The sequence below is a fragment of the Acomys russatus genome, chromosome 19, assembly GCF_903995435.1.
Source record: "Acomys russatus chromosome 19, mAcoRus1.1, whole genome shotgun sequence".
Taxonomy (NCBI): Eukaryota; Metazoa; Chordata; class Mammalia; order Rodentia; family Muridae; genus Acomys; species Acomys russatus.
In genome coordinates, this window is record NC_067155.1 from 24,645,306 (window position 1) to 24,671,230 (window position 25,925).

General features: G+C 47.2%; 1 protein-coding gene across 1 annotated transcript in view; it reads right to left on the minus strand.

Annotated features, from left to right (window-relative positions):
* Positions 1-25,925, minus strand: part of Fry (FRY microtubule binding protein) — a 250,299-nt gene that overhangs the window by 206,874 nt on the left and 17,500 nt on the right. The window lies entirely within an intron of this gene.

Sequence of the window (25,925 nt, forward strand, 5' to 3'; positions counted from 1 at the left end):
TCATAGCACTTGGGAGGCCAAGGCAGGAGGATTCTGTGAGTTCAAGGCCAGCCTGGGCAACTTAAGTGAGATCAAAGACAGCTTTATAGAGCAAGAGCCTGTCTCATAAAGAGGAAGGAAGCCCCATGCCTTTCTATGCGCCTTTCCTCACACACCTCTGTCAGAGCAGTGCAGCCCTCAGCCCTCACCTGAAAAGCTTCTAGTTGCAGCAAGTAAATAGTGACTAACACAAGGCGCCACAGCTGCCAGGGTGCAGAGACTAAGAGACCGCAGACCACTCAGCCCTGACGGGAACACTCCCCTCCTCCCAAAGTCCGAGATTACTGCAGAAGGGGCTAAAGACTGGAAGAGCCAGAGGCAGTGGACGCCTGCAAGAACAGTGCTTTCAGGGGGCAGCTGGGAAGTTGCACGCGCGATTCACAGCGGTTGTCACAGCACATCGAGAGAGAAGAAATCCCAGATCGCTGAGAGTGCTTAGTCTCCAGGCAAACACTCCGAGTCAGTGGATGAGGGTCACTGCTGCTCTTGCCTGCCCAGCCTCCAGTGCTTGTGGGCACCTGTGGAAGCAGGGCACGGCCCCAGCTCGGAGGGACATCCTATCTGGACTATCTTCCTGCTGCATCAAGGTCACCAGGCTTCAGAACCGGAGACCTGAATGTCAACCTAAAACCTTCATTCGGAAACAATGCTTTATTATCCCGGTGTCTCTTGGGGCTGAATGCGGTTCCAGATGCCAGCAGGAACTGAGCTGATGAAAAAGGCAAGCACGAGATCCTGGGACTAAACTCATAGTGATAGTGAGGGGACACTCAGGACAGTGACCCTTGACACACCTCCAGCAAAGTCACAGATAGCTGAAACCTGGACACCAGAATAGTTGTCATACAAAGTCTCCATTTAATAAGCCCAAAGTACGCAAGCATGGCTATTTTTAAAAGGAAGAGCTACAGTTCCAATCTGATATCTTTCTGTTTGTTTGTTTGTTTGCTTTGCTTTTTGTTTTTGTTTGTTTTTTCGGGACAGGGTTTCTCTGTGTAGCCTTGGCTATCCTGGACTTGCTTTGTAGACCAGGCTGGCCTCGAACTCACTGAGATCCGCCTGCCTCTGCCTCCCCGAGTGCTGGGATTACAGGGGTGTTCAACCTGACATCTTTGTAAGTGCAGATTCCCCCCCCCCCCCCGCCACGTGATCAAACCAACTACCCCGGGGTTGAAGCCAAGAGTGAATGTAGGGGAAGCGCCCTCTGGTTCTCTGATGGCTCTGGGTTCACAGAGCTCTGCCTTTAGAGATGGAGACACAGTAAAGGCCATGGGTAAGGACCCTTGAGCCACATCCACTCAGGTTTCAGAAAGCCCTCTTTTTTTTTTTTCCTCCGTCATCAATTTCCAACTGTTCATATTATTCCTTAGAAGAAGTGTGGCAAGGCAGTCATTAGTGAAGCCACTGCCCAGGGGAAGACTGTGTAGTTCAGAATTTGCACACCTGGGTCCTCAAAATTGATGCCAACTCATCCTTGGTCTAAGCCTGTTGTGGGGACTATACTCCTGACACTTAGGAAGTGGAAACAGGAAGGAAAGAAGTTTGAGGCTAGCCTGGGCTACAAAATATCCTATCTCAGACAACAACAACAACCACCAACCAGTCAAACCAAACCAAACCAAACCCACCTACAATAACAACATAAAGACCCCCCCTTATCTGATCATTACCATAATAAAATCATCAGGACACCCCCTCAGCATCTGCTTGCTCTGAATCTACACATTACTAGTTTCATTTGAATAATAATAATAATAATAATAATAATAATAATAATAATAGTAAAAGAAAAAGACAAAAGTGAAAAACTAATGTGTTATTGAGTTTCTAAGTCCACTACAACCCTCTCTTCTTCTGTCTCTTCTCTTTTCTCTTTGGGTTTTTAGGTTTTTAGCCTGGGATAGCCTCAAGTCCTTCGTGTAGCCGAGAATGACCTAAATTCCTATTCTTCCTGCCTATGTTACCAAGATGTCCCAGACCAACTCAAGTATGCCTCCATAACCAGTAACTCAGCTACACTTTTCAAATGAGGCTGTGAGGAAGGGAAAAGCGGCCATGGTGTTCTCCTGCGAAAGCTCCAGAAGCTGAGAGTGCAGTGGCATGGCAGGAAAGCAGCGAGTCTTCAATCACACTTTCCCATAAATAAATTCCATTTCTCATTGGACACGACCACTATTTGTCAATCCCTTTGAGGCAGTGTGTACTCGCTGGACATCGAGGTTTCGGGCCCTGTTCTAGGTACTGAGAATGCGCCGGTCAAGAAGGCCAATTCCCCTTTCTTGTTGGCTTCCTACTTTGTGGTGAAGCAGTTTCATGTACACACACACACACACACGTACACACACACAGAGTGTCACATGACAACGAGTTTGAAATGGACAGAGAAATAGAAGCAAGGCCCCCAGCTGCCGGAAGCCTCTTTTCAGGCTTGTCAGGAGGCAGCCCGAGATGCCAGGACTCAGTGCTGTGAGATAGGCATGGACACGCCAGCTTTACAAATGTTCCCCTTCCAGAAGCAACGCTGAGGATCCCCAACACGACAGGTAGCAACCAACGCTAGGAAAAGTGCACTTCTTAGCAACTACTTTCTGGAGACACTGGACTTTTATTTTCCGATGTGTTAAGAAGTCTGTCCGTGCTTAGAGGGAATGGCTTCCTTCTGACGGCTCCCTTTTCAGATGGCAGAGACTAACCCTGTTATATCAAGTCCCAGCATTGCTCTTTAGGATTAAGGCATCCTTCAACCTTGAATCTTTTTGTTCCCTAAGACTCACTTTGTTTATCAGCATCACAGGAGCGTCACGTAAAACACGATCAAGGACGACTCGGCTGCCGTGAGACTGTGCCACTCGGTGGGAAGGCAGTAAGGAATTGTCCACTAATGTGTTTATGAGTGCACTTAGAAGACAGAAAGTTGAAAAGAACTGTAACTTCTCAAAATGACCAGAAGCTCTGGGAGTCTGGTAAAATAAACCTGGGGGGCGGGGGGAGGAGCCGGAGACCCTTCTAAACAGGACAGGAAAGAGTTGTCTTCCTCTGAAGAATGATGCTGAGACACAGTGTATCGGCAAAAGGTTGCTTAATAAACATCAAGACATGGGGCCTGGAGCTGTGCCTGCAGGGGGGCCCAGTTTGGTTCCAACCCTTACTGAATCAATGCTTCCTCTGTTCTCTGAGTTTTCTAGCCATTTTAAAATTGTGCTCCTTTCTGCTTAGGGGTCCACGAGAGACCCCTTGGATAACTGGAACTCTTAATCCTTACTATGCTCCTGAAAGGTAACCAGCTCCTTTGTGCAAATAAGATCAGGGGGCTGGAGAGATGGCTCAAAGGTTAAGAGCACTGGCTGCTCTTCCAAAAGTCATGAGCTCAACTCCCAGCACCCACATGGAGGTTCACAACCATCTATACTGATATCTGGTGCCCTCTTCTGGCATGCAGGTTGTACATGCAGGTGAAATACTGTATACATAATAAATAAATGTTTAAAAAAATATAAGATCAGGAAGGTTCAGAGAGGGCAAGTGGACTGGGCTAAGGCCACTGAGCAGTGACCTCAGGAGCCTGTTTGCACGCTCTGAAAGCTCCCACCTCACTTAGCCTTTTATTTCTTAGGTATTTAAAACAATCATGATTTTAGTTGAATATAACATTTGCTTTCTACTCTTTTCAAAACAATTATATATATACATTTTTATATACATATTTATGTATACAATTATATATACATTTTTATATATACAATTATATATACATTTATATATACATACATATACATACATATGGATATGAGTGTGTGCAGGTTCATGTAGAAGCCAGAAGAGGGTGTCAGATCCCTTAAAACTGAACTTACAGACGGTTGTGAACTGCCACACAGGGGCTGGGAAGTGGACCCTGGTCCTCTACAAGAGCAGCTAGTGCTCTCAGAGTCAGAACTACCTCTCCAGCGCCCATAGCTTCTTTATCTAGTCACCAGTCTCTAGTGTAACAGAATTACTTATAGGATTAACAGACACGATTCTCACCTTGTCTTTTTAAAAATCACCCTGTATTATCAGACCAAAGCCTGAAACTAGAGATAGTCCATTGTGCTCTCACCTGCGCCGATTGCTTGCAAAAGGTAAAGCCCCAAGTTGGGTGTGATGGTGCATGACTCTAATTCTAGCACTTAGGAGACTGAGGCAGGAGGATCACAAGCCACAGCCTACTCTTACCACTCCCACTATTCCTACACCACACACAGAGACAGACGGACACACACACACGTACCTCTAGGATAGACAGACACACATGTACCCCTTGTACACACCGATGTGTTAAAATCTAGATTTTGAGAATACCCGTATGCTTCCACCTCCTGATCATCAAACAATCACATATTCTAGCCTCCAAGGGGCAGTGTGTTGGGGAAACCTCCAGCCTGGCGCAGTCTGATCCAGAATCCGTGCTGATGCTCGAGAGAAGCCTGGGCTCATCGCATTCACAGCATTCGATTCACCGTGCCCACAGACACCATAACAGAGCTAACCCTTCCCATGTGAGGGGACAGAAGAGGTGTCCCTGATAAAAAAACCTGAGCACCTAGGCCAGCCGGACCCTCTAAAACTTCAGCTGAAGGTGGACAAAGCAAGTCGGCTCCGGAATAAGCAGGGTTGGGACTTCAGAAGATGATAACGTTTGGAACAAGTGGGTGGTTTGAAGGACGAGGTTTCTCATCGGCTTACAGAGCCAGGCAATTTCTAGACAGCCTCATATGTCCTCAGGCCATGGAGACCCTTTGGCTAGGCTGGATGACCTTTGAACCACAATATACTGAGAATTGGGCCCTGACGCTCCAGGGAGCATCCGGAATCTGAGAAACATGGCCATGGATGGCACAGTCCCTAGGTACACTGATGACGTACACCTCTCTGCTCCCTTCCATCCGCGTCCTGACAAAATCGTCTTTGGTCACTCTGAGGACAGGGAGAGAGGGAAGGGTTCAGTCCAGGAAAGTCAGTGCCGAGTCAGGGCCCCCTCTCTCTTCTCAGCGTCTGTCCGTGCAGTGTCTTTATCTTAGAAAACTGACTGCCACACCTCAGTGGCTTCTTTTCTGTCTGTCATCCACTAAGAGGCAAGGACACAGACTTCCCCCTGTTACCAGAGCCTGAAGGAATTCTTGCCAAGACCTGCCAGCAAAGGAAGATGAGGTCGCTTCCAGCCCTCAGGGGATCAAATAACCTGCAGGATAATCCTGCCTTTCAACTTCCCCTCCTCCTGGGAGCTGACAAAGGCTCTTTCTTTCTTGTGCTCTTTCCTCACTTGTTCTTATTTGTTTCCCCCACCCCATGGGTCTCATATAGCCCAGGCTAGCCTCCTAGCCCAGGCTAGACTCCTAGCCCAGGCTGGCCTTGAACTCCTTATTCTCTTGCCTCTGCTTCAAATGCTAGGGAAACAGGTATGTGTCACCACGCCTGCCTTTTACCTGCTATTTCAAAAGGCTGGGTGACGCTGTGCTGGAAAGGCTGGGGTGGAGAGGTAGCTCTGTGTTGTCCTTAACACAATGGCTGCTCTTCCAAAGGACTGGGGTTTTATTCCCAGCACACTCATGGCAACTCACAACTATCTGTAACTCCAGTTCCAGGGGATGCAATGTCCCTGCCTGTCCTTCATGGGCACAGCACACATGGTACATGTACACACATGTAGGCAAAGTGCACACGTGCACACACACACACACACACACACACACGGAGCCACTTTAAAAACTTCCCTAATCAAAACTTGGTAATTAATATTCACTCTCTCTTGAATTAACATGAGCTAACAAAGATCTACACCCTATCCTCTTTACAGAAAAAAGTTTTGCCAACACCCCAACCTTCCCAGGTATACCTCCACCCCCCACAATGTACACACACAGCCATAGAAAGAAGTCTGGTATTCTTGGCTGTGACCTCAAGATTGATTTTAACATTTAACACTTTAAAAAAAAATTCACATCATATGTTGAGTGTCTGTATTTCATAAACCCTGTGCTGGTGTAGTGTCCACTCTGGGATACCAGGGGACAGATGGTACTATATAGCGGGTGTCTGGCCCACGTCAGAGGGGATGGGAGAGGCTCTGACACACATAGATGGGAAAGGCTCCTAAGGCTGAGGGAACATCATCAAGACATGGGTGGTATCTGTTGAGCATTTTCCCTAATAACAGCTCTTCATCACCTTTGCACCATGTGTCCCACAGGGTTTCTCCCTGTGGCCCTGGCTGTCCTGGATCTTACTCTGTAGACCAGGCTGGCCTCAAACTCGGAGATCCACCTGCCTCTGCCTCCCCAGTGCTGGCTTGTTTTTATTGTAAGTATTTGGCAATGCCCCTGGCACCCCCAACTGAAAATGTGTGGTTATTTTATATTTGTTGATGAGATGTCATCCAATCTCACAGTGTGGAGATCGGAGCACACTGACCAATGTAAACTCTTCAGTTGTATGAGGGGAAGGCCTTTACATTTTCCCTATTAGAATTAGGTCTCACAAAATCAAACCAACCAACCAACCAACCAACCAAAACAAAAAAAGAGCCCTGGGCTCTAGAATCCAGCTCTGCTCCAGCTCTCCTGCAGCACCAGAGACGGGGGTGGGGGTATGGGGGGGTAGGGGTAGGGTGGGGAGGTGGGGGGGGGTCTGGGGCACAAGGCTTCCTTAAAGAAGTATCCTTTGTCTCTGAAGACTAGGAATGAGATCAATTAACAAAGTCATTAAGTGATGCCCTGCCATTTAGGTTCTAGTGTGCGTGAGGCTCTCTGCAAAGCCCCACAGAGACAACAGAGGTAGATTCTGAAAGCTTACACAGGGGACAGGAAACGGCCTGGCTGCTCACCAGCTCTCTTCCAGTCTCACAAGTGGCCATCTGGCCAGCCCCCTTCATCACTGTGAAGAGACACCATGACCACAGCATAACCCTTATAAAGAAAAAACATTTAACTGGGGCTGGCTTACAGTCTCAGAGGTTTAGTCCGTTATCGTCATGGTGGGAAGAATGGCGGTGTGCAGGCAGGCATGGTGCTGGAGATGGAGCTGGGAGTTCTACAACTCGATCCACAGGCAGCAGAAGGAGACTGTGTGCCTCACTGGGCATAGCTTGCACATAGAAGACCTCAAAGCCCCGCCCCCCAACAGTGCCACACTTCCTCCAATAAGGCCACAGCTCCTAACAGCGCCACTCCCTATGGCTAAGCATTCAAATACACGTGTCTATGGGGGCCACACCTATTCAAACCACCACAGGTTCAAAGATATAAATATGTATGCGTGCAAGCACACGACCCACAAGACTGCACGATCGGTCTGAACCACCAGTGCAAGAGCACAAGACTTACTCTGTCATCAAATGTTTCCTGAAGGCCCGCTCTACTGCTCCATGCACTGCCCTGTGCACTGGGGAGCAGTGAGCCACGCATGGCCCTTGCTCTCACGCAGCCCAAAGTGTGCAGAGAGATGGGCGTTACACGGAAGTACACAGAACTACGGCTACAGGAAGCCAAGGCTGGCCAGGCAGCTGCTACGGAGACAGGGGGGAGACACACACCTGTGACTGGGGGGTGGCTAGTGCTGGCTTCCCTGAACTAGAGACACTGATACTGAGAACCAGACACAGGTAGTGACGCCCACCAGGAAGGGGGGCTTCCGTGTGAGAAGGGGAGCCCGAGGATCACAGGGATTACACAGAGGGCACAGGAGACATTCTGGTTGCTCTCCGGCCTTCTTTCAGCTTTACAAGAGACCGTCTGCCTGGCCAGCCCCCGCCCCCCGCCCCTTGGTGCTAAGTGTGACTGGCCTTTACTGCTGCTGCCTCAAGACACAGTTACGGATATATATATTTTTTTTTCTGTCTTCCTAACTATGGCTCGGTGCCACCGAGGCAAGGCATTTGTTTTGTCCGTTTTGTGTTTCCACTTTGTGGCACGGTAGGGCCTGGAGAGATGATGGTTCAGTAGTTAAGAGCGCCACCTGCTCTTCCAAAGGTCCTGAATTCAATTCCCAGCAACCACATTGGTGGTTCACGACCATCTGTAACGTGATGTGATTCCCTCTTCTAGCCTGCGGGCGTGCATGCAGGCAGAACACTGTATACACAATAATAAATAAATAAATATTTTTAAAAAATAAATCTTAAAAAAAAAAAAAAAGAAAAGAAAAGAAACATTTTGTGTCACGGTCCAAGGCTTAAAACTCAGCATTCAGTGGAGAGTTGGTGCAGGAGAGTTGGTGCAGGAAGAGTCAGGGACGCTTTAAGAGGTACAAGGTTGTGAACTATCACCAGCTTCGACAGCTTACATTCAACCCCGCAAGGCTCCCCGCAGGGCCACCAGGAGAGCTATGTCTGCAGCCACACAATACTTTGCTACATCAAAGACCAAAGGCCAGTGGCCCCTGCAGTAGAGTGCTGCATGCACATGACGGGCAGCTTGTAATTGCAGCTGAGAACACAATCCGCAGAGCCCTGGGTTGCAGCCTGTGACTAAGAACTGGGCCACCGAGGCATGCACAGATCGTCTGAAGTTTGACAAAACACAATAGGCACCGTAAGAGCGGCAGGCAGCACTCTGCTTGCTTTCAGCGCTGGCTGTGTCTGTGGGCAGGCACATGTGTGTGCCGTGTCTGCACCCACAGAGAGTGAGTTGAGGCCCAGCAGAATGAGAAGGCAGCCTTTGGAGGTATCTGTTGGACGGATAAATCCAGCCTCATGGGCGAGAGCATAATTGGTGGCACATCTTACAAACACATAGTGTAGAGACTGGACACATGACGTCTGTGGACCTGCCACTTAACGTGTCAGCAGCTGCCACATGCTGACACCCAAAGGCTGCAAATCAAAGTCACAGTGGTGGCTATGCTAATAGAATGTTTCTGAAGCATACACCTATATACAGGCACAACACACATTACAATGTGCACTATATAAACATGCTTATGTATGCAAGGACATGCATATGCAAATGTGTAGGAGAAACGTACATTCTACGGTGCATATGCTAGCACAATCTACATTCCAAACATCTATAGTATATGAATTCCACTGCCTTGGTTGTAATAGAAGCTGAACAAATTTGGTGGGTGGCTGGGGAGCTGGCTCAGTGGTTAGAGCACTGGCTGCTCTTGCAAAGGACCAGAGTTTGGTTCCCAGCACCCACACGATGGCTCACAGCTGCCTGTAACTCCAGTTCCAGGGGATCCAACGCCCATCACTATGGGCTGGTTACAGTATGATTATTATCAACATTGAAATATTTAAGAACTATTTGGTTCACATGAACTTTTTTCTCTCTGGGCACTGCACACATGTGAAACATACTTATACATATAAGAAAAAGATATATATATATAATTACCTATTTAGGCTATAAAATAACTGAACAAAAAATTTGACCACAAAAGGTACAGATCTGAAGAGATCAATTGCAAACTCTTAATGACTTTCAAAAATTATTGGGAGATATTAACTGGTTAAGGCCTACAATCGGGTTAGCTACCTATGAGTTAAGTAACTTGTTTCAGACATTACAAGGGGACCGAGGGACTCCACCTGGACTATTGTGTTTCTAATCGACCCTCAAGGGGAGGTGGAGACCACCCCTTGCAAGTGAGAGACAGGCAGGTGGAGAGGACAGAAAGGAGCAACAGGTAGAGACCTTGCTTGAGTGCACGTGGATTGGGAAGAGGATCAGTGAACAGGCTGGATCAGCACGCAGGCGAGAGACACCTAGGGACCTGTCTGTGGAACGGATACCAGAAGGTTCATTCTTGTTACATATTTAAAATATTTTAGGCTCTATTAATTTTTTAACATTACAATGACTGTCAGAATCACTTAATACAGCTTCCTAGACATTGATAATCTTCGATGGGGCTTAATCTATCAAGCCACTGGAGTGGCTTTGTTGATACCAAGCCCTTCTAAAAAGTAGATTTTATATATTATGAACAAGAAAGATGATTGAGCTGGGCATGGAGACGCATGCATGTAAGACCAGCAATCCAAAAACTGAGGCAGAAAGCTAGAGAGTTTGAAGCCAAGATGAGCTACATCATGAGATTCTACCCCAAATAAAGCAAACTGTTGAGTATAGTAGTTCATTGGGGTCATTGAGACAGGAGGATTGCTATGAGTCTGAGGTCAGTCTGGGACACAGAATGAATTCCAGGCTAACAGGGGCTACAGAGTAAAACCTTTATCTCAAAACAAAACAAAACAAACAAAGCAAAACAAAAAACAAACCAAACAGAACTAAAACCAAACCCAGCAAGAAAGAAGAAAGAAAAGAAAGAAGGAAAAAGAAAGACAGACAGGCAGGGACAAGACAGGAAGTGGATGAGCAAAGAAGGGGGAAGCGAGGGAGCCTGCAAACAGAAGGGTGCTCAGGGAAAACCAGAGGGTCTGCAGCACACCCCCAAAGTCCAGGAAGCTACACAATGGAAAATGTAAGCATTTCACAGGCACCCTGTCAAGGTGTATTGTTTTTTAAATTAAAGTACCCCAAACTGTAAGCTTTATCACTTAATATGCTGATCATACATTGAGAAAGTTTTCAAAGGAAAACCTTCCCTGACCCATACTCTGAGGACCACAGAAGGAAGAGGCCAAATAATAACTAAGAAATGGCTTTATTACTAGAAATAAGGAAGCTATCATAGCCAGGTATCTAGCGGTGTCTTTATAGATGGTATTGCCGGATAATTAACAAGCCACTCAGTCTCCTGGGTCTTTAATAAATAATCTTTAACAAACAAACCATTTGTCCTGTATTAGAGCAATGTGCCAGGGTTTCCCACTTACAACTTAGCTTTTCCCAGCACCAGGAGAAAGTTAAACAGACGGCATCCAGAATGCGAGTGATGAACTCTGTCCTGGACTTTCATCTCACTAATCTCTTGGAACTGCTATATGAGCTTTAAAACTTCGGTCCAGGGAGCCTAGAAGACGGCTCATCACTGAAAGTGTCCAGCACCTCAGGGATCCACATGGTAGAAGGGGAGAATTATCCCAGATACACAACGCATGCGCGCGCACGCGCGCACACACACGTGCATGCACATACACACATGCATGCGCACACACATATACACATGCGCACACACATACACACGTGCACACACACGCACGAACAAACACACACATGTGCATGCATGCATGCACACACACATACACACTTAAAACAATAAATGTATTTATTAGGGCTGAAGGGATGGCATAGTGGTTAACAGCACCGGCTGCTCTCTCAGAGGACCCAGGTTCAGTTCCCAACACCAACATGGTAGCTCACAGCCATCTGTTCCTCTAGATCTAGGGGATCTGATGCCCTCTTCTGACCTTCTCAGGCACCAAGCATGCATATACTTACAATATATATTGTGCATACATATGTATTTTCAGATGAACACTCATATACATAAAATAAATAGGTGCACTTTTAAATCCGAGCTATAGAGAATGTGATTGGTATGATCTGATAATGGTGGTATGCAGTCTGGACCCATTTAATGCCAGCCAAAACAAACCATGATTTTAAATTCACCCCCTTCCCAAGTAAATAAATAGAAAGAAAGAAAAATAAAAATGTTTTATGTTTTAAATGTTGCAGAAGGCTAAATAGAAAGCGCAGGCAAAAACACAAAATTTAGGATGCAGTCCGTACTTAGAACAAAACTAGGGGATTTACACAAATATTTAGAATATGTCAAGCTGAAATGCTGCTTCTACTGAAATATCAAATTCTGTAGCGTCAACAATTTTCCTAATACATACAAGTTGTGTCCCTCCCCCCCCCCCCCGCCCCAGCTATTTTCCAGCAGAGCCATGTAAAACCTTTTAGTGAGTTTGTGTGCACAGAAAAACCCCATCTCTTCTCAGCTCCTTGCCCATATAAAAGCAGAACTCTTGCCCCTGGGCTGTGGCAGGCCCCACCAGAAAGGCCTAAGGGGCTTGTTCCTGTGTGAGCAGCCTTCTTCTAGGTCAGTCCCTTTGCCTGGAGGAAAGGCTCCCCTCCCCCACCCCAGACATAGAGGAGGTCGCCCCCCCCACACACTCTCAGTTTGAAAACTGCTCCCCGGCCCACAGAACAGCCCTTCAAACCTACCCAGACCTTTGATGAGGCTGATCACACAGGATCTCCTCCAACAAGCCGTTGTGATCTCCATGGGCCTGAAGTGAAATCCGGACAGGCCACACTAGCAGAGCAATCTACGTTTCAAAACCAAAAAGTGTAAGGACGACGTCTTCCATGGTCCCGCTGCTGGCGGCTACCATTGGCCCAAGGTGTATTTTCAATCAGGTGAGAAAAACCTCTAGTAGAATACAAACTAAAAGAGACCTTCCACCCAGGGCGGGCTGTTCATGCCCGCTGCACAGTACAGCAGGGAGCTATAACTCACAGAGTGGCCTGTCTGTCTATATTTATCCCAGAGAACATACTATGACAGATTAGTGAAGCCGCCCCGGGCACTCCAGGAACATGAGCCCGACCCACAGTATGTCACGGCGCTCCACACCAACCCAAATACACGTGCCGCCCCGCAGAGCCCACTGGCACAGTTTCTGCTGGAGAAATCTAGTGGCAAAGATAAGACCCTGTGGATGAGAACCGGTTGCTCCGGGAACCAGGGCCTCTGGGCTACAAGCACAAACAGCTTGAAACAGCTTATATTTGTCCAGACAAAACTCACAGTGCAGAATTCCTACCAGAAGCCAAGCATCAGCAAGAAACCACATGCCCTGGAGGGAAAACAGAACACTGGACACCTGTTGATGTAACTCTAAATTTAAAAAGTGATTGGATTCAAATATAGTAGTAATAATAATAATAATAATAATAATAATAATAATAATAATAATAATAATAATAATAATAATAATAAAGCTAGAATTTGCCAATATTAAGTGTGCCATCTTAAAAGAAACCAGCAACAGACTAATGAGGCAATAGGGACAGGAAATATTCATCCTTCCCTTTTATTTTTTTGTTTTGTTTTGTTTTGTTTTGAGACAGGGTCTCTCTGTGTTAGCCTTGGCTGTCCTGGACTCGCTTTATAGACCAGACTGCCTCAAAATCACAGCAATCCACCTGCTTCTGCCTCCCAAGTGCTGGGACATGCACCACCACACCCAGCCCCCCCCCCTTTTTTTTGAGATGGAGTCTTCTATGTAGCCCTAGCTCATGTAGAACTCTCTATGTAGACCAGGCTGGCCTTGAACCCACAGAGACCTGTCTTCTTGAGCCTCTTTGAATGCTGGGATTAAAGGTACCAACCACAACACCTGGCTGTACAAGTTGGTCTTTCAATAGCCTTATTCTCTCAGAAGAATTCTAAGAGGTCAATAAAAAAAAAATCTTCTTCCCCCACGACACAGACACAGCTGTGACAAGCCGGAAACCCAAGTCATTTTCTATTCTTGACTGGGACTAATTGGATGTTTTTCTTCAGTAATGGAGGCTGGAATTACAAAGCAGCACGGGAGGAGAGGTGCCGGAAGAGCCGACACGTTCCCCAGGGAGCGGAAGACTGTCCAGTTACCAAAAGCGAACACTTATGGTGATCCCCGAGAGGCCAATGGTGGCAAAGATTTCCCCCCTGTCCCCGGCAGCTTACATACTTGGGACGCAGAGGTTATTTTTACAGAGCTGGCTGTGGTGGCAATGTGGCATCGGCAACATGCCGAGTAAAGAATCCAAAACACTTCTAACACAACAGCGCGCCTGTGGAGGTGTTGGTGTTTGGGGGCCTGAAGTTTGAGTTTATTCTTTCCTTTGAGAATCAGTTTTAAAAAAAAAATGTGTCATTTGTAAGCCACAGGGCTCTTGTGTTGAGGCCTGCGATTTAACTCACAGAACACTACTTCAAACAGTGGATGCTGAGAAAAGCTGATTTATTTATTTGTTTGCTTGTTAGACACAGTCCCCTGAAGCCAGCTAGGCTAGGTGGCCGTGGCCTCACTGTAGAGCCATTGTGACCCAGAGCTCACAGTTTGAGGGAGGCCTGTAACTCCAGTTTAGGGGAGGCCTGTAATACCCTCTCCCAGCTTTCATGGGTACCCACACACGCCACAAACATATATGCATACACATACCAAAAAAAAAAAAAATAGTAAAAATTACATCATAATTCTCAAAAACAAATCTAAGAGAGTAGAAGTTTACTTCTAAGTCACTTACTAATAATCCTACATCCATTCTGTATGTCTTAATCTATGCTAATGTAACCTACATTTAACTTTAAAAAATGACCTGGTCTGCTGGCATGTTTACTAGTTCCACAGTAGCCCTCAAATATTGACTGGGATGGATGGCTTTAAGGATTTTTTTTCTTTAATCCTTAATCTAGTATTGATACATTTATTTTTCCTTGCCAGCATGGCAGCACATGCCTGTAATCCCGGCCTTAGGAGGCCGAGGATGTCGGGGTACAGGTGATCCAGCTGGCCTGCCCTCAAGGACCTTGCAATTGATTCCTCTATAACCAGCCTTGGCCACCAGCTGTGACAGGTGTGAAAGGTGTGTGCGCCCAATAAAAGGGCCACCAGTCACCCTGGCTCCCTTCTGTTCTCTATTTTCTTTCTCTCCCTTTCTGCTCCAACTCCCCTTTCTCTGCTCTCATGGCTCTGTTCCAGTCTGTCTGCCTGTCACACGTCCACTTGTCTGTCTCTACCCCTCTGGCCTCGCTCTTCCCACAATAAACCTCCGTATGGTATGCCAGATCTGTTGCATGGTGTAATTTCTCAGGGCACCCCTTGGCATGGGCCCACCATGGTACCCCCTCGTCACATTATATTTTATAAGAGGCAAGAAGAAAGTAAGTTCCAGGCCAGGCTGGGTGGCAAGACCCATCTCAGAACACAAACAAAACCGTGTCCTTTCTGTTTGCAGCCAGGTGGCAAGACTGCAAATAAAGGCCAGGCCAAAACTCCACAGCTACCACCCCCACCCCAGGGAAGGATGTGCCTGTGGTGAGAGGTAGGGGCGTGGCCAGCGGGGAGCAGATGAAGTTTGTACTGTCTAGTCTCCTGCAAGCCAATCACTAAATGTGATTGGGGCTCAATTCCCCTGCTTGCCATAGTTTCCCCACCCTATTATGTTATGAGAAACAACAAAAGCAATTAGATACCAGCTTAAGTAATGCTGGAAGAAAAGTCCATATCTAAATAATCACATTTAAGAAATATTGAATAATTGGGGTGAGGGTGGGGCCACTCCTCCCTAGGGCACCTGGTAGGACTTAGGCACTGGTAGAAGTGAGGTCAAACATGGTTTGTACGATACTGGGGGGGGGGCAGGGGCCGTGTAGGGGGGTTTACTGCTCTCTGTTAGCACTGCTGATATTCATTAACCCATAAATAGACTGCTGACTTCCTAATTGACAGCTGTTAAACTCTTTCCTGGTGCCCTGGGCTATCTTAAGTAGAGGACTGTCACTCACACAGCCAGCCAGGCTGCCCCATGCCAACACCTGCTGCTTTATGACCCTGAGGAAGCCACGTGACAGTGACAACAACTTCAGTACAAACACTACTCTCACCAAGACCCAACCCTCCGCCCGGATTGTTCAAATAACTTGCAGTCTGCACCAGCCTTTCTGCTAGGAGAAACCTCAGTGAACTTTAGATGACCCCATAGCCTTATCTGCCCAGGCCCCCCAGGGGCTGCGGAGGATGGGGTGGAGGAATGGGGGGTGGTGCAGGGGAAGGGGGTAACAGGTCACTTTCCCTAGAGGCCTTGAAGACAGAATGCAGTGACTGCAGCAATGTGGAGGATTGGGGGTGGGGGTTGGGGGGAGCAATGCCAGGATTGGTGGAAACACAACCCCTCGTTTGCATGACCCGGTGTAAACACTTGAGTTACATGGCCGTGTAGGTTGAAGGATGCACATCCCCCCTACAGGCTGCATTAATAGGCTGTTTTGGTCATTTCCTGAGCAAGCTTGGGGAGCATCTATTGGGCTGACTGCATGGAGCTGCAAAATTAGGCCCAATTAAAAAAGTTTATAATCCCAGCACTCAGGGACTCCTACGTATAAGGCTAGCCTATAAAACCCTGTCTCATAAAAAACAAAAAAGGGTGACTTCTACCCCTTCCTCTTTATCTTCCTTCCTCCCTCCCTCCCTCCCTCCCTTCCTTCCTTTTAAACCAGGATCACCTCTGTAGCTTGTCTTGAATCCACTTTGTAGGCCAGGCTAGCCTCTTGATGTCCGATATAACAGGTCCAGGCCACCGCACCAGGTTTCCAAGTGGTCTTTTCTTGACTGTATGGCAGTGGCAGTAGCACGGACAATGACAGTGACAGCAGCAGGAGCTCTAAGGACCACAAGTCACAGACATCTTAGGTCGGAGAGCTGCGCTGCCAACTGCCACCAAAGGCCGGGGAATTGTGATTTCCCAGGTCAATACGAAAGCTGTAAGCATAGGAAGCTAAGAGTCTCAGCACTGGAGGTGCATGTGTGTGTGGGGGGGGGTGTGGGTGTCTGTGAGAGCTATAGTTCCTGCACACTGCTACCATCTTCTTATCAAATGTGGGGGACACAAGCTGCCAAGGGTCCTGCAAGGCAGCTCGGTGGGTGGAGGTGTGGCCTTTAAGTCTGACCTCCTGAGCTCGATCAGGAGGTAAAGGGAGAAGCGGCGGAGAGAAGAGGCTCCACAAATTTGTCCTATGACCTTCACATGCAGGCCATGATGTGTGCATGCTCAGCCCCAAGCTAACAATTTAAAAAAAATTTAAATGCTGCCTCACAGTTTCGTTTTGCAGCAGACAGAGACCATTACAGAAAGTCACTACTGCCCCTCCCCCCCGCCCTCCCCCCACAGAAGCAGAGGCAGGTGGATCACTGTGAGTTCGAGGCCAGCCCGGTCTACAAAGTGAGGGCAGGACAGCCAAGATGCCAAGATAACATAGAGAAACCTTGTCTCAAAAAAACAAACAAACAAACAAAAAACAAAAAAGAAAGAAAGAAAGAAAGAAAGTCACTACTGATCAAAATGCAGCGAACAGCTAGCCATGGGGTGGCCAGCTCCAAAAGAGGCATCTACAATGCAATCCCTGCACCTGAGCCTCCAGGAACAGCATGGAAGACAGGATGAGGGAGCACAGAAGCCAGGGGACCAGGACCTCTGATCCGAGATAGCCACACCCTTGAAATCTCACCAACCTGGCTGCCTACAGAAGCTCTACAGGAGGACAGCATCAGTTCCCCTCAGCAGCACTGGGGGGCAGGATCTCCTAAGGCCCCACCCCCAGATGAAGAGCTACAGGCTACTGGGAGAGGGAGAATCAAGCTCTCTCAGGAATAAGACCTCTGATTGGTTATCTAATCCCAAGTGGTCCGGTACTTAGTGAGCAACACTAAATAGACTCAGCAAGCTATACTAATTGAAAAATAAAACATGGGGGCTGGAGAGATGGCTCAGCAGTTGGGAGCACTGGCTGCTCTCTCAGAGGACCAGGGTTCAGTTCCCAGCAACCAATGGCAGCTCACACCTGTCTGTAACTCTAAGATTTGACACCCAGACATACTTGCAGGCAAAACGGTGCACATAAAATAAAAAGTAAAAAGTAAACTAAATAAAAAACCACAAAAAACCAGACAAAATATCTTAAAAGTTTCAGAACCAATCTTAACCATTAAATGATTACATTAATTTGTCCGATGACACATATGTCAGTCTTTCTAAGATACGGATATAAATGTGACAGTTCTTAAGAGACGCAGTGCTAAGAGGATTGTGTCTTTCCATTAGTCTTCTGTGGCACAGCCTAGTGGAGAATGCATTCATTCAGTTGCGTTTAGGAAAGCTTTCAGGGCCAAGAGGCCTCTGAGGCTGCTGTAAGAAGCACACGGGTCCCGTGAGCAAACAGCCTGGGCCTCGCCTCTGCCCTGCGGAAACCGATGCAAGGGCGGACAATCCTGGGAAGACAAAGCGCCCTTGTGCCTGGGAAGACAAAATGAAGTCTGTCTTTCAACAGACTCCTAGCATTGGCCTAAAGACACACACGGAGAACAAAGGCAACTGAGATCAGCCTCCAGGAGAGCCTCGAGGAAAACACTGGCTTGTGTTGTCACGAGGTGTGTGATTCTGGGCCCTTGCCACTGGTGAGGCTATGCTCTGCAACCAGTGTGCCTGCCACATGGAGCACACATGCACTCACTCACCCACTCACTCACTCACTCACTCTCTCACTCACCCGTCCCCTCACTCACCCGTCCCCTCACTCACCCATCCCCTCACTCACCCGTCCCCTCACTCACCCGTCCCCTCACTCACCCGTCCCCTCACTCACCCATCCACTCACTCACCCATCCACTCACTCACTCACACTCACTCAGAGATGCTCTCTCCCAAGAACCAGTCCTTCTCTGGGAAATTACTGGTTCCACCAGTCCTACCTAGGAAAGGAGACTCAGGAGGGAGTCTGTGTTAGCAAGAAGGAACCTGAGACAGGAGCATGGAAGTCCCATGTAAAAAAAATTTTAATTATTTTATACATAGGGATATTTTGAAGCTATGCACATCTGGGTACCACAGGCATGCAGTCCATCCTCTGTTTAAGCCTGTAGCTCAAGTCTTCACCCTAAAGTCAGCCCTGGGGCCTAGGTGTCATCTCAGAGGACGGAGCAGAAGGCTGGAAGAGTCTGAGGGAGTAGATGGCTAGTACAACAGTATCTGCCAGACATGGCAGTGCAGTTGCACAGGTAAACACAGAGCAGGTTGGATGACACGCACAAGACTTGCATGAGATCACGGCACCTAAGCTCCCCGTGTGGATGGATGGGAGAGGGACTCATAGGCTGTTCTGCAGAGGTGGCACCTGAGCCACATCTGTCCCAGACCCAAGCATATACTCGGGACTTTCAGTGTGGGGGAGGGCAGGGGAGAGAAAATGGAAGGGGGAGGGGAAGGGAGAGGGAGAAGGAGAAAGAGGGGGAGAGCAAGAAAGAACAAGAGAGAGAGAGAGAGAACAAGAGAGAGTGAGAGAGAGACAGAGAGAGACAGAGACAGAGACAGAGAGAGAGAGAGAAGAGAGGAAGACAGAGGCAGAGAAGATACAGATGAGGTTGGCATAGGAAAGGACTTAGAGATGAGGGACGGGGACATTATCTGATCCAAATACATTATATACACATATGAACAGTAAATATTTTAAAAGGGTCATTCGGTTCTTTTATCTCTTCTAAATGTGGCCACATGGAACAAATCTCTCTCTGCCTTTTCCCATCATCTGTCCCTTTAATTTGCCTGTCAGTATGAGCAGGAGAGCCTGGCTTGCTGGAACTATTGGAGTCTAGGTTTTGACCCAAAAAACTCCCGTTACAAAATCACACGGCGTGCTTTGGCTTTTCCTCCCATCTCCCATCTCCTCCTCCCATTTCTTCCCGTTCGACCGTTAGCTTACAGACCTCCCACAGACCCACTGTGCTTTTGTGGCTTCCCATGTGACCTTTCCCAGGGCCCTGTCTTAAGGTCGCTAGTCTGGCACAACTACACTGCTGAGTCATTCGTCTCCCTCCAGCCCCAGATGCACCATTTTAAAGGTTCTGTAAGTGCCTATAAGGGCAAGCAGGTGGTGTGTGGGGGATAGTCACTAATAATGGCTTATAGACCGTCACTAGGTAACTGCCTCCCCTTGCCAAGAAATGCGTAAGGAGAGTTAAGACAGTTCCCATTTGAACAGAGCTGTCTACCTGCCAAGTCCTAACACACACACACACACACACACACACACACACACACACACACACAGTAATAAGGGGAAGTAAACTAAAAACTAACCCCATGAGGCTTGCTCAGGCTCTCCCCATTTGACTCTTCCCTTCCTAGAGCCTTGCAGAGTTTGTACCTCAAGCAGTGCCACAAAATCTATGTGCTGTGCATCCATAGATCACTACCTAAAAGTGTATGGCAAGCTGAACGCCCCCATGTAAGCCAATATAGCGTTTAAACCACCAGCAAACTGGATACAGTGAGTCCAAAGAATAGAAAATCAAGACCACGGGGAAGGAGGCATTTACACAACAGGTGACAAAGGGCAAGCAGTCCTGCTGAGCTTAGATCACACTTTCTAATACCCCTGAGCAGCCAGCCAAATAGCCGCCTCCCCCACCCCCCAACAACAAGCCAAAACGTGTGTTCAAAGGACACCTGACCAACAGCAAAGGGCAAACACATCTGTAGGGTTTTCATGTAAAACCTCTAAACACTCAAACAACCTGACAAAGGGCAACCAGCTCTGAGCAGGCCCAGGTCGGCACGTTAGAGGGAGATCCAAGGACTGTTGGCATCTAACAAAGCCATCATTTGAACCAGGGTTTGCAAATCTGGGGTTTTGGGTGGTCTTTTCAACATGAGGCCTTTTTCAAAGCACAAATCCTGGCAAAATGGTTTCTCTGTGCTGTCGACTTGGCACAAGCTAGGCTTGCCTGGGAGCAGAGTCTTAGTGAAAACATCTTGTAGCTCAAGGAGCCCTGTGGGCGTGTCTGCAGGAGGTTTGTCTTGATTGGTGACTGATATGGGAAGACCCAGCCCACTGTGGGCAGCACCAATCCCTAGGCAGGGAGGCGGGGTGGGGTGTGGGGTGGAGGGGCCTTAACTGTTTAAGTAGAGACAGCAAAAACTAGTAGGGAAGTAAGCAGGCAGGAAGGATCCTCTGCTATTGACTAGGGATGTGACACTTAAAAGTCCCTGCCTGACTCTCCCCCAAACAATGGCTTGCGACCTGGAATTGTAACCCAAATAAAACCCACTTTCCCCTTAAGCTGTTATTGTCAGGATATTTTATCACAGCAACAGGAATAAGACCATGGTTAACACCCATAGAGCATCCCTTTATAAGAAGACATCTGGGGGGGGGGGGGGGGGTGTTTAAAAACTGGACACATTGAATCTCCGGAACCACAGTTGTTTGAGTGAGAATGGTCCCGATAGGCTTGTATGTTTCGGTACTTGGTCCTCAGCTGGTGGAACTATTTGGGAAGGATCAGGAGGTGTGGCCTTGTCAGAGATGGTATGTCACTGAGGATAAACTTTGAGGTTTCAAGAGCCCAGGGTTGGACAAGTTGGCCCACATGCAGGCAATCTTTATTCTATTTCATTATTAATATTTGTTATTTACTTCATATTTAGTCTAATATATAATTTAAATTTTAATCTATGTATGTGTAGGAAAAACTGTGGTGCGTATGGGATTGTATAGATTCCTAGATTTCATACACAGCCTCTTTGAACACAACCCCTCCTAGGGTTGTCACTGTATATGAATTAATGGTTCTTATTTAGTTATTTTTCTGTTGCTCGTAAGAGATGCCATGACTAAGATAACCTGCAGCAAGAGGGGTTTATTGGGAGCCTTCCAGTTTCAGAGGCCAAGTCCATGACCACCAGAAGCCAGCATGACAGCAGGCAGGCAGCATGGTGCTGGAGCAGTAGCTGAGGGCTTACATCTTCAGACAGCCACCAAGAGGCAGAAAGAGTCATGGAGAGGGGTGGGGGAACGGGCATTAGAGGGCTGGATCTCAATTAGAGTGTATACAGTAGGCATCTACTGGAAAGAGTGAGTCATATGCGATGGAATATGGTGTAGCATTGCAAAGAATTTCATCATTCTATTCTGGGCATCAGCTTAACATTTATCAATTGTTTCTGGAACGTTCTGTTTATATTTCCAAACAGCAGTTAACTATGATAACAGGAAGCACAGTAAATGAAACTTCAGGTAAGAACCCCTCCGATGTCTCACACCCGTTAAACCCTGATGCTTAGAATCATCTTTGCTGGTTTTACTTAGAAGCAAATCTAAGCGAGAAATTTATGCATAGAAATGGGGTGGGTAAAAAGAAACGAACAAGCCGGGCGGTGGTGGCGCACTCCTTTAATCGCAGCACTTGGGAGGCAGAGGCAGGTGGATCACTATGAGTTCGAGGCCAGCCTGGTCTACAAAGTGAGTCCAGGACAGCCAGGGCTACACAGAGAAACCCTATCTCGAAAAAACCAAACCAAACCAACCAAACCCCAATATTGCTTTTCTGTTATGTTACATTTTGTCCGTTTGGTTTTTTTGAGGCAGGTCTCATGCAGTTTTGGTTGGTCTTGAATTCCCTAGGCGGCCACAGATGACCCTGAACTTCCTGTCTCCTTCCCTCTACCTTCCAAGTGTATGCAACTCTACCTAGTTTTTAAATATGTCGTTATTATTTTTCAATATGTATAAGTGTGTGTTTCAGTGTATGTGAGTGTGTGTGTGTGTGTGTGTGTGTGTTTGCATGTAAGTATGTGAATGTGAGTGTAGGTGCCTGCAGAGGCCAGAGGCAAGTGGTGCCTTAGAGCTGCTGTCACAGACTGCTATAAGCCATCTGACATGGATATTTGGACCCAAACTTGGATCCTCTGCAAGAACAGCAAGTGTGCCATTAATCCCAGCACTTGGGAGGCAGAGGCAGGTGGATCTCTGTGAGTTCAAGGCCAGCCTGGTCTACAAAGTGAGACCAGCACAGTCAAGGCTACACAGAGAAACCTTGTCTCAAAAAACCAAAAGAAAAAAAAAAAAAAAAAAGGCAGCAGCAAGTGCTCTTAACCACTGAGCCATCTTTCCAGCTTCTATAGTCAGCTTTGTGATTTTTGCCTATAAAAACCTAGGAAGAGAGCCACATATGGTGGCTTGTGCCTATATTCTTGCATTTGGGTGAAGCAGAAAAATTGCCTCAAGATTGATGCCAGCCTGGGCTATATAGTAAGTTCTAGTCTAGCCTAGGCTGTATGTAGGAAACCCTTTCTCTAATAAAAGGTCAACAGAGTGCAATAAGGAGGGCAAAAAGACACAGAGCCTTAGGGCTTTCTGTTGCTGTGCAGTCCCTACCTTGCCATCCCCTGAACAGCTGGTCACAAAGGCCCAGAACACCAAAACAACCACCTCAGGGCATGCTCGGGAGGGAGGGAGTCTCTAGACTAAGTGTTAAGGGAAATGGGAAATCACGCTGGAATATGGCCGGCACTATTCCAGGGGGTCCTAGACCAAATTAAATAGAGAAAGTGGGAACTGACATTCACCTTGCTCTGCTTCCTGAACACCTGCCATTAGCTCCTGGCTGTAGCTCCCCTGCCTGTGAGCTAAAACAGACCCTACTTTCCTTACCGTTCTTTGTCAAGTGTTTTGTCATAGCAACAACACGAGGAACTAACATAATAACCCTCAACCCCACTGTTAGGTACTTTTTGTTGCTGGGATCAAACAGGCCAGCCACGGCGAACTTACAGAATGGAGAGTTTCCTGGGCTTCCAGGCCATGGCAGGATGGCATAGCAGCACGCTGCAGGCATGACTGCAGGGACAAGAAGCCAGCATAGCAGCATGCTGCGGGCACAACTGTAGGGCGGCATAGCAGCACGCTGCGGGCATGACTGCAGGACAGCATAGCAGCACACTGCAGGCACAACTGCAGGGACAAGAAGCCGGCATGGCAGCACGCTGCAGGCATGACTGCAGGACGGCATGCTGCAGGCATGACTGCAGGACAGCATGCTGCAGGCATGACTGCAGGACGGCATAGCAGCATGCTGCAGGCATGACTGCAGGACGGCATAGCAGCACGCTGCAGGCACAACTACAGGGACAAGAAGCCGAGAGCTCACATCTTGAAGTGCAAGTACCACAGAGTAAAATGAAAGTAGGTGGGGCTTTTTACTCTCAAAGACCATCCCCAGGTACCTGTATCCTCCAGCAAGGCTAAACCCAGACCTCCCCAAACAGTGGCGTCAACTGGGGACCAATAACTCAAATATCTGAACCCATGGGGGAACATCTCTCACTCAAACCATCATCTGCCTCCTGCTCTCAGAGAAGGATTCTGTGAAACAGATCAGCCTACATATTTTTCTCCCAACTGCACTGTCACAGCTAGTTTCTGTCAGTGTGACACAAACCTAGACATGCCTGGGAGGAGGGCATCTCAACAGAGGAGTTGCCTCCATCACACTGGCATACGGCTGCCTGCAGAGCAATGGAGGAGAGCTCAGGCCACTGTGGACAGTGCCATCCCTGTGCAAGCGGTCCTGGGCTGTTTAAAAAAAAACAAAAGGCAGGCTGAGCAAGCCAGAAGTGGCAAGGCGCTGACTGGCATTCCTCCCTGGTCTCTGCGTCACTTCCTGCCTTAGCTTCCCTCAGGGATGGGCTGTAAACTGTAAGCCAGATGAGCTCTTCCCTTCTCACATTACATGCTTTATCACAGTGACAAAAAGCACACTAGGACATCCACCTTGTGTTTGGGGGTTGCTAATTTTTTTTTAAGAACTGAAATAAACAAACAAACAAACAACAACAACTAGCCTGAGAAAGGTCCTTCTTCCTTCAGGTGAGGTTCCAACTGCCCAAAGCAGGGTATCTGGGATTCAACTGCACCCAATAAGCGAACTGTGGACCCCATGTTGGCATGGTCCTATAGATCGATGGTCAAAGGCTGTCTCTGTCACTAATTAGCCACGGGACTTTAAAAACGAATACAGCCCTAAGACCAAGGATGTTCTACAAAAGTGATGAACTCAGATGCAAATCATAGACAATGGACAATTTTCAGCACCATTTAGAAGTAAATATAAACTCCTTTAGCTAATAGAGAGCGCTTTACTCAAAGAGGATCTTGTAAGGTTTGAGGGATGGCTTGGCAGTTAAACGCACTGGCTGCTCTCGCAGGGGACCTGGGGTTAATTCCCAGACACTCTACAGCTTATGAGCAACTGCAGCTCCAGTTCCGGGTGATACAGTGCCCTCTTCTGGCCTCCGTGGGCACTGCATGCACTTGACGCACAAACATCCACGCAGGCAAACACTCATTTACATAAAGTTTTAAGATTGTTTAAGTGAGAAAAACAGATGGCCTCAGTGTTACTCATGAATAAGAACAATCAAAAAGAGAGAATTTCCTAATGAAGTGCAGGGCATGAGTGTCAGTGTCTTACATTGGGCAGTGCCTCTAATATCTAAAAGTCTAGAAACTATACCTAGAAAGACAAATGAGCCGAAAGGTCCATTTCCCATGTCCAATGTAACAGCCCCTAGTCGCATAGTACTTAAAGTGGGCTGGTGAGACAAAGGGTTGGGCTCTGTTATGATCAGCTTAAATTCTAATTTAAAATTCATATCTGGTTCACTTATGTAAAAGGACCTGTATGTAGGTTCAGAGCAATTTGCACATATGTTTCATCTGCAGATTTTATACACTTTAGTATACATCAGATTTTTGGAATAATTTAAATTCAGGTGTGCTCATAAGGGTAAAATAAGTCTGAAAAAAATTTTTTTTAATCTGGAATTCTTACATCCAAGAAAGTAATGCAAAATACTTCATATTCTAATTATATATTAAAATGATAATATCTTAGTATTTAGGTCCCATTAGGTAGGACTATTGAAAAGCTTAGGATTACACATGCATTTTGTCTTACGTGCATCCTGGATATGTTCTTCTACAATAACTGCTGCATTGTAGAACTTTAACAAGCGGGGAAGGGTTTCCGTAGCTACACCCAAAAGGCGTTTGTGGAAGAGGTGCCACGTTGTGTGTTTGTGGGTCAGTAAGCATGTGATCATACGTGTCCACGAGTAAGTGATTACAACATTTTTGTGTATCCTTTTATTTACATATAAAATATATACATAAATTATATATATGACACAGAATCCACCTTGCCCTGTCTGGAAGCTAGTTCATACATTCTGCCACTTCCGCGCGGCTTCTGCTGCCCGGCTTTATACACGGTGTGTCCGCAGTGATGTGCTATTGATTGATTTTGAGATTTAAACAAAATTATGTTTAAGTGTGTACAGAGGGGTGTGTGTGTGTGTTTGTGTGTGTGTGTGTGTGTGTGTGTGTGTGTG